Source organism: Chrysemys picta, chromosome 1 (genome assembly GCF_011386835.1).
Source record: "Chrysemys picta bellii isolate R12L10 chromosome 1, ASM1138683v2, whole genome shotgun sequence".
In the NCBI taxonomy this organism is placed as follows: Eukaryota; Metazoa; Chordata; order Testudines; family Emydidae; genus Chrysemys; species Chrysemys picta.
Window position 1 is genome coordinate 208,823,836 of NC_088791.1, and position 14,727 is coordinate 208,838,562.

Here is a 14,727-nt window from a genome sequence, read left to right on the forward strand (position 1 = left end):
ATCTTTTAGGGCCATCTTTTAGGGCCATCTGTGTCCTGCTCTCTACCAATTGTAAGGCATCCAGGATGTTGGCTGACATTACATGTTGTTGGAGTTTGGTGGTTACTGTTTTTTTTATCAATCATGCCCCAGGAAAAGGAAGTTGGAGATGGGATGGTCGTTGGAGAGATTTTCAGGATCAAGTTTTAGCTTATTATATTGGGCCTGATGCTGGTCTCCTGTGAAAAGTCTGAGTAAATGGCCCTTGCAAAGTGGCTTAGAACAAAATCTCCCATCCAAGTTAGCAAAATATATGAGACATGCATGTAGCCACTCTGCAACCACTATTCCAGCCCATGTACTGTAACAGCACCTAAAGCCTCTGTACCACTTTGGTGGATTTATTTTATTTTTATTTTTTTTTTGGCTGATTGAATCTGCATAGTCTGCTACTGTCCCTCCAACAAACCACTGTTTGGGCCTTCCCTATGAGACTCTAATAGCAATGAAACCATGGGAGTTCTACAAAAATGACTAAAAAACACAGAATTGAATAGAATGTGAGGGGGTTTTTTTTCCTTCTGAATCATTGTATAGAATTCTACAGCAGGCTTAAAATTTTCTCTTGATGTTTTCTGTTAAATTCTATAAGACTTTGCATAAGATTTACAACACCTAGCCCGAAGATCCTGTTCACAGCCTAAGCACTCTGCTCCCAAACCTGCAGTAGACCCACACTGGTTGCACCATACTTTAGGTCTTGTATGCCTGCTGGATGTGTAGGGGAGGGAGAGAAACGATGAGAAACATTTGGTCCTTAGCCAAATAATGTTCCTCTTTGTTTCTTGTGCAGCACCTTTCTACATGGCCAGAAAAGTTATATCTTATTTCCTGGAAGTACTCCAGTTAAGACTAGATTTGTAATGGCATTTCACTTATACAACTTGTGTGTTTCTGGCAGGTTTGGATGTTTCTGTCTGAGATTTCTCTCCCCACCAAGCAGACATGATGCTACTGTATGTGATGTGTTGATCTGCTGGCTGCCTATTTTCATGCTTGCATATTAAACTGGCATTGTGCCTACTCCTAAGCTGTCTAGCCAGTTTGACTAGGTCATAGATGGTAAGTAATGATGAGTTTAGACAGGCAGTCAGTACAACTCAGAAAATACTATCTCTTTCAAATGCCTAAACTTTCACATCTCTTGAAAAATCTTCTGGATGGAAAAGCAGTGTCACCAAGAGAACAACTGAGTCACAACTGAATCCCATTAAAGAAAAAAATAAAAATAATATACTGATACTGAGTGGATGGCAATCCATCAAAGTCACCTAAGATATGTGGTTAAGAACAGGGCATGTGATGTTCTTTCATGATAATTTACAAATATATAATACCTTTCATCCATGAGGATTTCAAAAGGCTTTACCAATATATTTTTCACATTACATATCCATCCATCTAGATATATCTGTTTAGTCATAAGTTGTTTAGCCAGTCTTACTAGGTCACAGATGGTGAGATGGATATACACACAAATCATTTCCCCCCCCCCACAGATGAAGTACAGCCACCTCTGAGGAAAGGTGGCACCTAGTTTTATAGTGCACAATAATACCACACAACAACATTAGAACAGGAACAGTAGAGTAACATTTCCAATTTAAATTATTGAAACTACAGGGAGAATTCAGATTGTCATTACGTGAGTTGGAAGGACATTTGACCAGGACACCAAGGTCAATGAAAAGTGCAAAAGGGAAGTCTGTCAATCATATCCCACCAAAACCAAACATAAGTTTCATGTAGGTCAAAGACAAAACCTCCCATAACAAATCCTCAAGTCCACAAGTCCTTTTCCCATTGTTATTACAAATACCTGTGAGCCTGAGTATAAAAATGCACTGAGCCATAAGCAAGAAACATGTCTTTTTAGGTTTAGTGGTCCCTTTAAGAACATTGTGACTGCCAGTAGTTCAGACCTCTTCCATGCTACCCACCTTGCTCAGATAATCAGAAAATACTCTTTATGCCACCATGCTTCTTATTTTATAAGAATCGTTTTATAGTTTTATAATAGTTTCATTATCTTGATTTGCCAATGTTTCAGCACAAGGTAGTGCTGGTGAATATGACTGTGGCAAAATAGTGGCAATAATGCTAGTTAAAATCAGTAAAATAAACATGCCAGAATAACTAAGATTTCAGTTTTTCATATGTTTTGGGGGGGTATGTATTTGTCTGTATATTTCTATAATGCCTCCACCCTTCAACATGTAATGCTAGAAATGTATAAGGAAGCAAAACCTCAAAAACTATAGACATAATGAAAAAAACTGTAATGGAGAAAATGGGGCCTGGAGCTTTTATAGGCTCTGCATTTTTTTCCCTTCTGATACATGAATCAAAGCCCAATTAAAGGTGTATGCTGGCACCACCTTTGATGATCTTTGCGGTGTCTCTTTGGTAATCTATGTCAAAAGAATACCTTCAAAACCAGAGCATAGTGCTGTCAATGCTTATTGCCACTCTGGGAAAATTAGTTACAGACCTGAAGAATACCAAGGTAAATCTTGGAATCTTTCCAGTATATATATATTTGACATTGTATACTCCTTGGAGCTGAGGCACAACAGAGATATGGCAAAGATAATTAACAGTGGTGAATAATACCACTCATTTACTATGAAATGATATTATGTATTATATTGTGTATCCATCCGCAGGGCATATCAAATGCCAGTTGCTTTCGACTTTCAGTATGATGGATGGAGAAGAATCCTGTACAGGAACAAAACAAAAAAATTAGGGCCAGGGCAATCTTAAGAATCTCTTTCACTTTCTCACAGGTTTTCTTGGACCTCTCTACTTCTGTTGCTGCATTTATTCTTCCATGATAGAACCTCTGTGATCTGCATTTTAAAAACAGAACCTCTTTAACCCATGATCACTCCTAAACAAGAGAGAAGCTTTTTCTTCAGTTCCCTCAAAGTCACATAAGTTGAAATGAAAAAATAATTAAGGCATCTGTCTTGGTTGTAATGCTCTTACTTCAAAAGGAAAAGAGGGATATAAACAAAAGTTAAGATTTCATGAAGTCTTTTAGGGGATTTCACTCAAACTTATTGTCTGAACAGTACCAAACACTGTCAGATATTAATAACCAGAAAACATCAAGGATATATTTAAAATGGAATTATAATAATAGAAATGAATGCTTTTATGGAGCAGTCTAATAAGATTTAATATAGAATGATAAACTGGTCTGAGAATTTTAAAAGAAACTTAGAGTAGAGATATAATATAATATAATATAATATAATTAATTAATATATAGGTTGGTTTAAAAATTCTATAGAAAGGATATTCTTTATTGAAAACTCTAGTACTATAGAGTTGTAACTAAAGGACCCTATTTAGGCCCCAGTCCTGCAAAATCTTGTGTGTGAGTGTATCCTATTTTAAGTCAATGGGGCTTCATGTAGGCACAAGGATCCACCTGTGTGCAGAATGTTGCAGGACTGGGTCTTACTTTTTGTAGGTTTCATCCCGATTCATTTTTTTCCCCATACAGCTATGAAATGGTACCTTCTGACTCTAGAAATCTTCTCCATGTCTTTTTGAATGAGGCCTGCTTAATTTACAGAGGGGGAAAAAAGGTTTTACTTCTTTTCATTCAATAAAGTCAAAATAACCATGGAAAAGTAAGGTATATTCTGTTCTGCTTTTTGCATCATCAAATAAAACTCTGAACCAAATTCCAGTGACAGAATCTTTATTACTAGTCATGATGTAATGGGCAGAAACAACTCACCTTGATTTCTCTGATTCCAGTTTCAGTTTGGAGTGCTCAGTTAGAAAATTAATCTTTTAATTTGTAAACTGAGCTAATTCAATATGTACTCCTGAGAACATTCTGCGCACAATATTTTAAAATTCTGCAAATTTTATTTGTCAAATAAATGTGGAGGCTCCAGCGAGGCATTGGGGAGCACAGGCCACTGTCTGCACAGAAGTGGGAGATCACTGTGCAGCTTCCTCGGGAACACTGACTCAGCGGTGAGGCTGCACTTAACCTTGACATAGTGCAAGGACTGGACCTGCCCCCAAAACACCCCAGGGCCCTGCCCCTCTGTGCCAGGTGCACCAGGTGGGGGCAGGCAGGCTCAGCAAGGCAGGATTCAAGAGTGGAGGGGTTAGAGTGGGAGGATCCAGATGTGGGTTGAGAGGGTTCTGTGTGGGGCAATCAGGGTGCGGGCAGCTCATTGGGGGACTGGGTATGGGGGGGATTTGGATGCACAGGGGCTTGTTGGGGGCTTCTGAGTGCAACGGTAATGAGACTCTACAGGGGGGTCCAGGTGAAGGTAATTGGGGCTCAGCAGTGTGGGGTCTGGGCGTGGGGGGTTCAGTGGGGGAGTCCAGATGCTAGGGGAGTGGAGCTCAGTGGGATGGGGATCCAGGTGCAGCTGGTTGGGGCTCAGTGGGGTGGGGATCCAGGTGCGGGTGGCTCGTTGGATTGGTCCAGGTGCAGGGGGAGTGGGGCTCATTGGGAGTGGGGTTCTGAGTGCAGAGGGGTGAGGCTCAGCGGGAGAGTCTGGGCATGATGGCATCTGGATGCATGGTGGTTCGGTGCATGGGGAGCAACTCCCTGTACAGGGATCCCTCCCCCTGTAGCTAAGGACCAATGGGTGCAGGAAGCCGGGGGTGCAGAGTTTCCAGAACTTCCTGCAGCTGGGGGAGAAATCTGGGAGTCAGTTTGACCTGGCCCCAGATGCTGTGTAGAGGAAGAGGAAGTCCCGTCCTCCCCGGCCCAGCCGGGACTAGCAGTTGAACATGGCGCAGGGTAGGAGATACCAGCCATGTTATCCACAGTTCCACCACTGCTCCACAGTGCTTTACCTCTCTGCTAGCTGCCCTGGGCACCCGAAGCATACTGCTGGGAAGAGTCGCGTGACCGTTCTTGTAGCTTCCCTTTGCTTCCTCATCAGAAAGTCATTTTTCTGCAGGAGAGCAAAGCAATCTGCAGGGGACATAAATTCTGCGCATGTGCAATGGCACAGAATTTCCCCAGGAGTAAATACGGAAATCATTGAGAGAAAATAAAAATGGAGTGGTATAATGTCATTTTTATCGAGTAACTTTTCTGACTGTAATTCTAAAACATGAACATGCATGAAATTGCTTTCTTCCAAAATAGGAAAATGGGTCTTTTAGACTGCTATTCAGTAAAAGGAAAGGGAAGCAGAACTAACTACATTTTTGTTCTGCTTAAAAATGAAGGGAATATGGAATTTAAATCCCAACCTTTAAAAGGCTGGTGATAATTACTGCCATAAGTAATAAACTCAAGGGTATTTTCATCTAGAAGGTATGGTTTACTATAATTAGATTTAACAGTGAATTCCATTCTCCTTTCAGTTACCTGTTTTAATATTAAGTATTGATGCATACTTTTTCAAAGTATAATATATTTTACTTTTTTAAACACACACACACACGAACATATTTCAGACCATTGTTTAATGCACTAGCTTTTAAACAGCTGTTTGAGAAGAACCGGCTGGTGACACAATACCAGCTTTCCTTGTTTCCAGCTGCTAAATCACATTAAAAGAAGCTAAAATATATATTCAATGCTTTCCTAATATTACTTTTCCATGTAATCAACTGCTGTAGTTGCCATATGAATAGGAGAGGAAGTGGTCTGTGCACTCTTGCAGGGGGGAGGAAGTGGATCAACAAGACAAACTTTCCTTTTAAGATGTGGTCCTCACAGTGTGAATATGTCAGAACCCTTTGGCTAAGTGCCTGAGCAAGGCATGAATTCCTAATACCTAATCCTGGCTTTGTTGCTGATTCATTGTGGGACTAATTAACTTGCCTCGGTTTTAACAGGAACCTAAACCCCAGTGGCAGAAAGTGTGAGGCACTTGCCAGAGAAGCCAGAAGGATCAGTCCCTACCCTGTAGGGCTCACAGTCTAAGGACAAACAAGTGCTATGTATTGATCTATATCAAGAATAAGAAAAGCGTGGGCTGATGCCCTTTAGAAATTAAGCCGTATCCTGTGTTTCTCGCACAATTGTTCTTTATGTCTTTGGGCCCAGGTGGCCACCATGCACCCTGCAATAGCAGGAACCTCATTATCTTTGCCTATGCAAACACTCTGGCCCCATTACAGCACACAACATAAGTAGGTGGACAAATATTATTACTACGGCTAGAGCCCCATGTTTTCCACAAATGCAAAATAACACTGTGACAGTGTACCCCATAAGGCTTTATGGGGGGGGTGCTTATAAATGTATGTATGATATAACTGGAATAGGGTTTTGCTACATATGCCATATAACATATCTATGTAAAGGTTATGATCTACTGGTTATGTTCATTCTAGTTGTATGCAGGCACCATTCATGTGTTCAAAGTTATGTATACTTGCTTGATTTCTAAGTAAGCTTTGTGAGGCATTTGGTCACTTCTTTAGGAAGGAATTTGCAAGGTTAAGTATCCGATCAGGAAGCATTTGGGGAACAATACATCTTGGAATGCTCCAATCCACATAAGAAGTCTTCCTGGAGACATACAAGATACCATGTGGACAATGGCTTCTGCCTGTAAAGACTGAGTCATGCATGGACATGTGACTTGCCCAGGTGACTCCAGAACTCCATCTTGGAGCTGGACTTTGCATAGGCGTGAGGAGGGGGTCTCCACCCACAAGAGAAAGTCTATTTAAACCCATGGGAGACCCCTCCATTTTGTCTTCAACTGGCTAAAGAAGGAGCCTCTTCCCCCCTCCCCCCGATACTTGAAGGAAACTGGAACAAAGGACAGTAACTACAGGGGGTGTGAGTGATTGCTGGACCCAGGCTAAAAGGAGATTAGTCTGTAAAAGGGAGCATTCTGGAACTGGTGAGGATCTTATCTGTATTTAGTTTGATCAGACATAGATGTGCGCATTTTATTTTATTTTGCTTGGTGACTTACTTTGTTCTGTCTGTTACTATTTGGAACCACTTAAATCCTACTTTCTGTATTTAATAAAATCATTTTTTACTTATTAACTCAGAGTATGTATTAATACCTGGGGGAGCAAACAACTGTGCATATCTCTCTATCAGTGTTATAGAGGGCAAACAATTTATGAGTTTACCCCGTATAAGCTTTATACAGGGTAAAACGGATTTATTTGGGTTTAGACCCCATTGGGAGTTGGGCTTCTGTGAGCTGTTTTCAGGTAAACCTGCAGCTTTGGGGCAAGTAATTCAGAACCTGGGTCTGTGTTGGAGCAGACGGGAGTGTCTGGCTCAGCAAGACAGGGTGCTAGAGTCCTGAACTGGCAGGGAAAATAGGAACAGGGGAAGTCTTGGCACATCAGTTGGTGGCTCCCAGGGGGGTTTCTGTGATCCAACCCGTCACAAACACTAAATAAGAAATTGTATAAAATAGGTTCTGCAGCTCCTGTCCTGTGGGGCTGGGCCTCGCTTCCCATTCCAGGAATCGTGACTTGGCGCATGGGGTCGCAGTGCTGCTCAGGTGTGGCCCACCTCTGAGTCATGCTTGCTCTGCAACAACCCTGCCCCATGGCCTCCCACCCTTAGGGGCAGCACCTGCTACCCTGCCTCTCCCAGGGTTGGGTTGCCAACAGACCTGTGTTTTAAGGGCCATCTGTAATTTTAATGAAAAATTGGCTGCCCAATACTAAATGAGCACAGAACTCCTTTTATCCCATATTTCAACCCGTGCACTAAGTCACAACACCATTCATAGATGGACCAAGAGTGAACAGCCAAATTTGAGTGGCACCAGCAACTCTTCAGCTGGGAAGGGTAGAGGAGGGTCCCTTTCCTAAGCTCCACATATGCCCTGTGCCTGCCATTCCGGAGAATCCCAAGGTCTTTTCCGCCCTTAGTTTCAGTACCATTTCTATAACCGCCACTCACTCAAAACTCTCACCAGTCTCTGTGGAAGTTTCTCCTCAAAAAGTAGTATTGGGGTTTGTCTCAGGAGGGACTTTGTTCACCTCCAAACTGCATCTGCTCTGGAGTGGAACATGTCAGCCATTCAGCTTCAATACCATATAGTGATTTAGGATGGGATGTGAACGGGGACCTAATTATGCAATAGCAACTGCAGCAGAGGGGAGGAAGGAGATTTAGGGATCTCGAATGTAATTCTCCATATTGGAATTTAGCCAGGACAGTGGGATGAACGCTCCAACTTGTCATGTCCAGGCTCAGTTCCTGCAACTCTGTATCTACGGGCGGAGCCACCCACGTAGAGAAAGCTCCAGTGGGACCAGATGCAGCAGCCTGGCTGCCTTGCAGTATTAGTGGGAACTTCAGACAGTCCTGGGCCTAAACAGAAGAAAGTGAAGAGACTGTATAAAAACATCAATGGGAAGAAAAATACAGCTGGGTAAAACCTGTCAGTAGCAATTCTGGTAAAACCTTTTGTACTTTGTGCTGCCATACATTCAACTGATGAATTCAAATGAATTCATTAGGCATAGAAGCAAAACTTATAGGAGAAAAACATACAAATTAAAGGTCTGAGAAATATTAGCAAATTCTTTGTCTTTTCAAAACACTGAAAGAGACAGAATTGCAGAGTGTGAAATTGCAGCTGTTTACCACACAGTTAAACACAGCCTTAGTTGGAAGAGCATGGACTATGGCAATAAGCTTGCTAGCGAAATATTTTTGGGATTCCTACGTTAACAAATTGTCTTGTGGAAGAACCAAGGCAGACCTATTAGTGACTAATGTTTTGGTCCCAAAGTCTGTGAGGAATTGTTTATGGGATTTTTTGCCCTCACTACCAAAACAGCCTATGTATTTTGCAATAGCAACTGACCCTTCAAGTAAAGAGAACAGAAAGATGTTTCTGATGTGCTTGCAATACTTTACCATATCACATGGTGTTCAGTCAAGTTGCTCAATTTTTACGAAGACTATGATGAATCTGCAAGAGGCATTCATTGTGTTATAAAGACCAGCCTAGATAAACACTAGCTTAACATTAATTGTATTACTGTATGCTCTGATAATGCAAATATAAACTATGGTAAACACAACTTGGTGTATCAGTTGTTATGTGCTGAAAATGATTGCATTCTGAGATGAACTTCCCTATACGCATAGCCAGTCACTCACATTTGCAAGTATTGTGGGCTATCAATTGACACAAAAATGATTTTATTGAAAATTTACAACCATTTTTCTGTCCCAGCAAAGCTCAGAGAAGAATTCAGGTTTTTTTCTTTGTTGAAATTGAATGGAAAGAAATATGATGACATGTGAATACAAATTGGCTATCCCTTAACCCAGCAGTCAACTGACTTTTGAGAAACTGGCCAGCAATTGCAGCCAACTTCAAGTCACTAGGGGAGTCTTGCCCAGTAGCTTAAAAGAAAATGTTCACCAAAGATGGTGAGTATTCCTGCATTATGGACATTTACATATGTTTTTTTCACAATGTGGCTTGTGTCTTCAACTAAGTTGGAGGAATCAAAGTTATGCATTATTGATGTGTATATAGATGTCCCATGTTAAGATGAAGATGCTGAACCTAAAGAGGACCTTTTTTTTTTATTCAAAGCCAAACAACCGATGGCAAAACTACTACCACACCAAAAAGTGAGGGTAAAGCAAGACTTTATTAAGTTTTGTGACTTTGCATTTGTACATTAATAATTGGTTCAGGGCCTCTTCTAACATCATTATGTTAGAAATTGGCCTCCATAAGAAGCTTTGTTTGCCAAACCTTGAGTTGTAACAGAAGCACTCAGAATGAAGGAAATCATTAACATGGATCAGCTCGATAAGGAATTCTGCAACAATCAAGGTGCAATTGGAACATCAAAAAATGACATTTCCAAACCTGCCAGTGAAAACGGAAAATGTGGAAAAAAAAAAACCATCTGAAAAACTTGTTCTAAAATTGTGCCATTTGCATTTAGCATACCAGGCTAAAACAGAGTTGTAAAGAGGATTTCTTCCTTTAATGAGGTATAAATAGTCTAACAAATGGAATACTGTGTCCAGTTTTGGGCCCCACACTACAAGAAGGATGTGGAAAAATTGGAAAGAGTCCAGCGGAGGGCAACAAAAATGATTAGGGGTCTGGAACACATGACTTATGAGGAGAGGCTGAGGGAACTGGGATTGTTTAGTCTCCAGAAGAGAAGAATGAGGGGGGATTTGATAGCAGCCTTCAACTACCTGAAGGGGGGTTCCAAAGAGGATGGAGCTCGGCTGTTCTCAGTGGTGGCAGACGACAGAACAAGGAGCAATGGTCTCAAGTTGCAGTGGGGGAGGTCCAGGTTGGATATCAGGAAAAACTATTTCACTAGGAGGGTGGTGAAACACTGGAATGCGTTACCTAGGGAGGTGGTGGAGTCTCCTTCCTTGGAGGTTTTTAAGGCCCGGCTTGACAAAGCCCTGGCTGGGATGATTTAGCTGGGAATTGGTCCTGCTTTGAGCAGGGGGTTGGACTAGATGACCTCTTGAGGTCCCTTCCAACTCTGATATTCTATGATTCTATGAATAGATACAGGATAGATTTAATTAAAAGCAAACTCAAAATTTGCATAAACTTCAGTTAGCCTGCAAAGATTTCATTTCCAGATCCACACACCAAGGCCAGAAGGTGCTGAGTGCAGCAGCAAGTGATGGTCCTGGCCAATGTAGGTGAGTGCAGCTTATAATCAGCTCTACCAATGTGGGCCTGCAGCTGGGGCGGGGCCGTGTGTATCACACCTAAGGGAAGAAGAGTTGCCGACCCTTCCCCAGCATAAAATGGAAAAAACAAAAACAAAAAAAAACAGCGAGACCCCCAGGCTCTGCAGGGCCCAACGCGGGAACCGCGATTCCGCTGAGCGAGGCCTTAAAGCTGCTTCACTCGCACGTGATTTTTTTTCTGGCCGGGCTGCAACTAACACCCCCCAGCTGGCGCTGCGCTGCCCCCGGCCCCCTGCAGCCGCTGTCCCGCCGCGCAGGCAGGGCGCGTGCAGAACGCAGGGCCTCCCCCAGGCTTCTTAGCCCAACGCTCTCAGCTCGCTGCGCCGCACGCGCGCCTAGCCAGCCCCTGACCCACCCCTCACATATTTAATTGTCCCCGCTGGACGCCGCCGCTGGCCCTTTGCTCGTCAAGTCTCGCGATATCTGGGCCGGCGGCCGGCCGGCCTGGGCGGCGCCATGTTGGCGCCTGGGTAGAGCGGGCTGGGCCCCTCCCCTTGTCGCCAGGCCGGCGGCCCGGATCCCGGAAGCGCTTTACGGCCGCGCCCAGCGTTCCACAGCCCCCCCCACCCCGCCCCCTCTTCTGAGCTCGCGCTGCCTGGAGACCAGTTCCCCCCTCCGCGAGCGGACAGGGGGGACCCGCCCCCGCCGGACCCAGGAGGAGGGGGGTGTCCCGGGCAGCCCCCGCCCCTCCCCCGTGTAGAGCGAGGGGGAGCCGGGCATGCTGCCGCCGCCGCCCCCCAGCGCACGGTAAGGGCGAGGCTGTGCCGGTCGGGGGGTCCCGGGTGCGAAGGGGGGCGAGGGCTGCGGGGGGGAACCGAGGGCTGGGCTGCGGTGACTGTTCCTTGTAGGCTCCGACCCGGGGGGAGGGGAACCCGCCGCTCCTCTGACGGGCTGGGGAGGGGGTGATGGGTGTGTGGTGCCCCCCCCCCGGACAGCAAAACTTTGGCTGTGTGTGTTTGGAGGCGGCGTGGGGGTTGCCTGGTGATGCCGCGTAAGTCTGTGACCGGGAGGTGGCTTCTTGCGCGGGGCCACAACTATTGTCTGGCTGTTTCTGGTGTAAGACACTGCAGGTGGGAGAGTTGCCACCGCCTCCTTCCACTCTTCGGCATGCTGACTTTGCAGCCTGCTGCTGTTGTGGTTTTGGCTGTGGCATAGAAGAGGTAACAATGGCCTGGTTGTGCTCTGTCCGGACTCCTCTCTCAGAGCTAGACTTGAGCTCCTGTGTGTTGTGTTCTGTAATCAGTCAAACATATCAGAGACGCTAATTACCCCTAATATAGATGGTTTGCTGCTGTTTTGAAATTCCTGTTTGAGGGTGTGTTTACACTTCCTTCAGACATGACTTGTAATCCCATATCAGCTTTTCCCCCGTCTAAGATTTTTCTTTTCCTTTTTTTGCTCCTGTTAAATATGCCCAAGAATGACTGTGTTTTAAAGTTTCATAAAAGTACTGTACGGTTCCTTTATCTTTGGAAAAGTGGCATGGCCTAAATGTGCCAAGTTAAAAGGTGGTTCTTAATAAAGTAAAGCAAGACACTGTACTAATGTTTCTATAAGTCTATGTAAAAGCGGCTATAAAGATTATGATAAATGATATTGTCAGTTAACATTGTTTGCTAATTGTCTTATATCCTATTTTAAACTGAGGAATCCTTTAAAAATGGTAGTTGCTTTTCTAATTATTACAGTAGGCTATGCAGTGAATGTTCGTTGCTGAAGCCTTGTCAGTATGATTTTCTACAATGACTTTTTCATTTTACATAAACATTAATAGGACAAATCTCACTGCTGATTTATCAACTCTCAGTAGAGAATCTTTGTTTTTAGCTCGGGCATACAGTACTACAAGGAAAAAGTACAAATTGTCAATTGGTAGACTGGTAGCCTATAACTGGTATATATGAGCAGTTTACGTTTTGAGTATTTTTTAAATTAAACCCTCTTACAACGGAAAACATGCCTTTTATTAAAAGGAGTTTATTTTGATAGTTAAACTACTGATTTTTTCTACTTACAGTATAATAACATAAAAAGCTTTCTTTTCCTAAGTAAAACTCCTGAAGTTTCTGTTTGCAAAGCTTCTATTCATTTTATAAAATATGGTAGAAAAATGGTGTTTGTATTTCATGTTTTAAGATCTATATTATAAAGTGGAACTATGGCTTTTACTTGAAAAATAAAAATTCTCCCTCTCTCCTGTTCGTATCATTTTATACTCTGCAGGTTAAGTTGTGAATTGAACTTGTGATTAGTGAGGTTACAGGCAGTGTATTACTATTCTGTCTGCTGTGCATTACCAAGGGATCCTTGCTGCCTTGTATAATAGTGGTGTGGCTTATAAGAAAAAATAACTATTGACTTGACTGAAGCTGTGTCGTTACCGCAGAATGAGAATGGCCACTGTGAAATGTCACACTACCTAACTCAGGTGTTAGGCTATGTCTACGCTACCATGGTAAGTCGACCTACATTGCACAACTTCAGCTATGTGAATAACGTAGCTGGAGTTGACGTACCTTACGTCGAGTTACTGCGGGGTCTGCACTGTCCCGTTGACTTAACTAACTCTTCTCGTTGGGGGTAAAGTACAAGGGTCAACTGGAGAGCGATCTGCTGTCAATTTGGCAGGTCTTCACTAGACCTGCTAAATCAACCGCTTGTGGATCGATCTCAGTGTGTTGATCCTGGCTGTGGTGTAAATGTAGCCTTATTGTATTAACAGCTGAGAGTTGTGTTAGCTGGAGCCTATGCCCCTATCAAGCCAGTCATCTTGAGTTAGTGTTTTTGTGTGTGGTTGGGACTTGAGTTAGGGGCAACACTCAATTTACAACTTAAGTTAACTCTGCAGTGAAGACAAACCCTGAGACTATTGGTTTGCAAATAAGATGAAAAAGATGCTGAAGGAGCTCCTGAAGTAGGCAACATTGAAAAGTCTTGATAGCCTAAATTGTATAGCTAAAAGCGATTTTATCAAACTGGCACTTCGTCTTAGGTGTTGATAAACTTGTCCATGCTTATTGATCTAGAAAGTCTCCTAAAAAGCAGGTTTTAGTTTAGTTCAACTGTAACAAAACAACTTCATATTGGGGTATTTTATCACATGTGGTCTTGGCAAAGATTTTTCAGTATCCAAGAAAAGTAGTGTATTATAATCTTAGATGGTATTGGAGAAATTATTAATCAAGACAGGTTCTGATATGTTTCTAGTTCAGGCTGTTAATTTACTGAATATGATGCAGGACTTAATGGGTGAAGGTCTATAGCCTGTGTTATGCAGGAGGTCATATATAGGTAGTCATAATGGTCTCTCTCTTGGCCTAAAAATCTATCAATATTAAGTTGAAGCGTGCATAGAAAGTCATTTTATGCCTCCGTTGTTTTTTTCAAGCCTAAAACACAGTTCTAATCTGAAAAGCAATTCCGTAAAAATAGCAAGTAGTGTTTTGTTTGTCTGTGATTCTATATTATATTTTCTCAGTTTACAAATAACAGGTTTTTTTCCTAAGCAGAAACTTGTCTTGGAATCTGGCAAGATTCCTTTCTTGCTTTTTGCATTATCGTAGATAATAAAGATTCTGCAGGCCAAATGTTGTTTTCAATATTGCCTCCTCTAACCCTGTAACTTTAAGTGGACTTATTTAGGATTCAGAGTAGCAGCCGTGTTAGTCTGTATCTGCAAAAAGAACAGGAGTACTTGTGGCACCTTAGAGACTAACAAATTTATTAGAGCATAAGCTTTCGTGGACTACATGCATCCGAAGAAGTGGGCTGTAGTCCACGAAAGCTTATGCTCTAATAAATTTGTTAGTCTCTAAGGTGCCACAAGTACTCCTGTTCTTTTTACTTAGGATGTAACTGAGGGCCATGATTTCAAGACAGCTGCTCCAGTCCTGCAAAGATTTACACTTGTACTTAACTTGAAGTAGGTTGAGTAGCCCCATTATAGTCTGGCCTGCTGAAACTACATTAAGGTGGCGGGACACCATCCAGAAACAAATCAGTCA

The 14,727-nt window shown here is 42.8% G+C and overlaps 1 protein-coding gene across 8 annotated transcripts in view; it reads left to right on the top strand.

Annotated features, from left to right (window-relative positions):
• Positions 1-11,103: 11,103 nt before the first annotated feature.
• The window catches only part of TAB3 (TGF-beta activated kinase 1 (MAP3K7) binding protein 3), a 78,898-nt gene continuing 75,274 nt past the window's right edge, over positions 11,104-14,727 (top strand). For 2 of the 8 annotated variants that reach the window (XM_024104157.3, XM_065591006.1), the window contains exon 1: positions 11,105-11,470. The gene's annotated coding sequence lies outside the window, so the exon portion shown is untranslated. Of the gene's footprint in view, positions 11,471-11,672; positions 11,715-14,727 lie in introns of those variants that run through there. The other 6 variants (XR_010600320.1, XM_024104155.3, XM_065591009.1 and 3 more) reach the window with 6 other exon arrangements.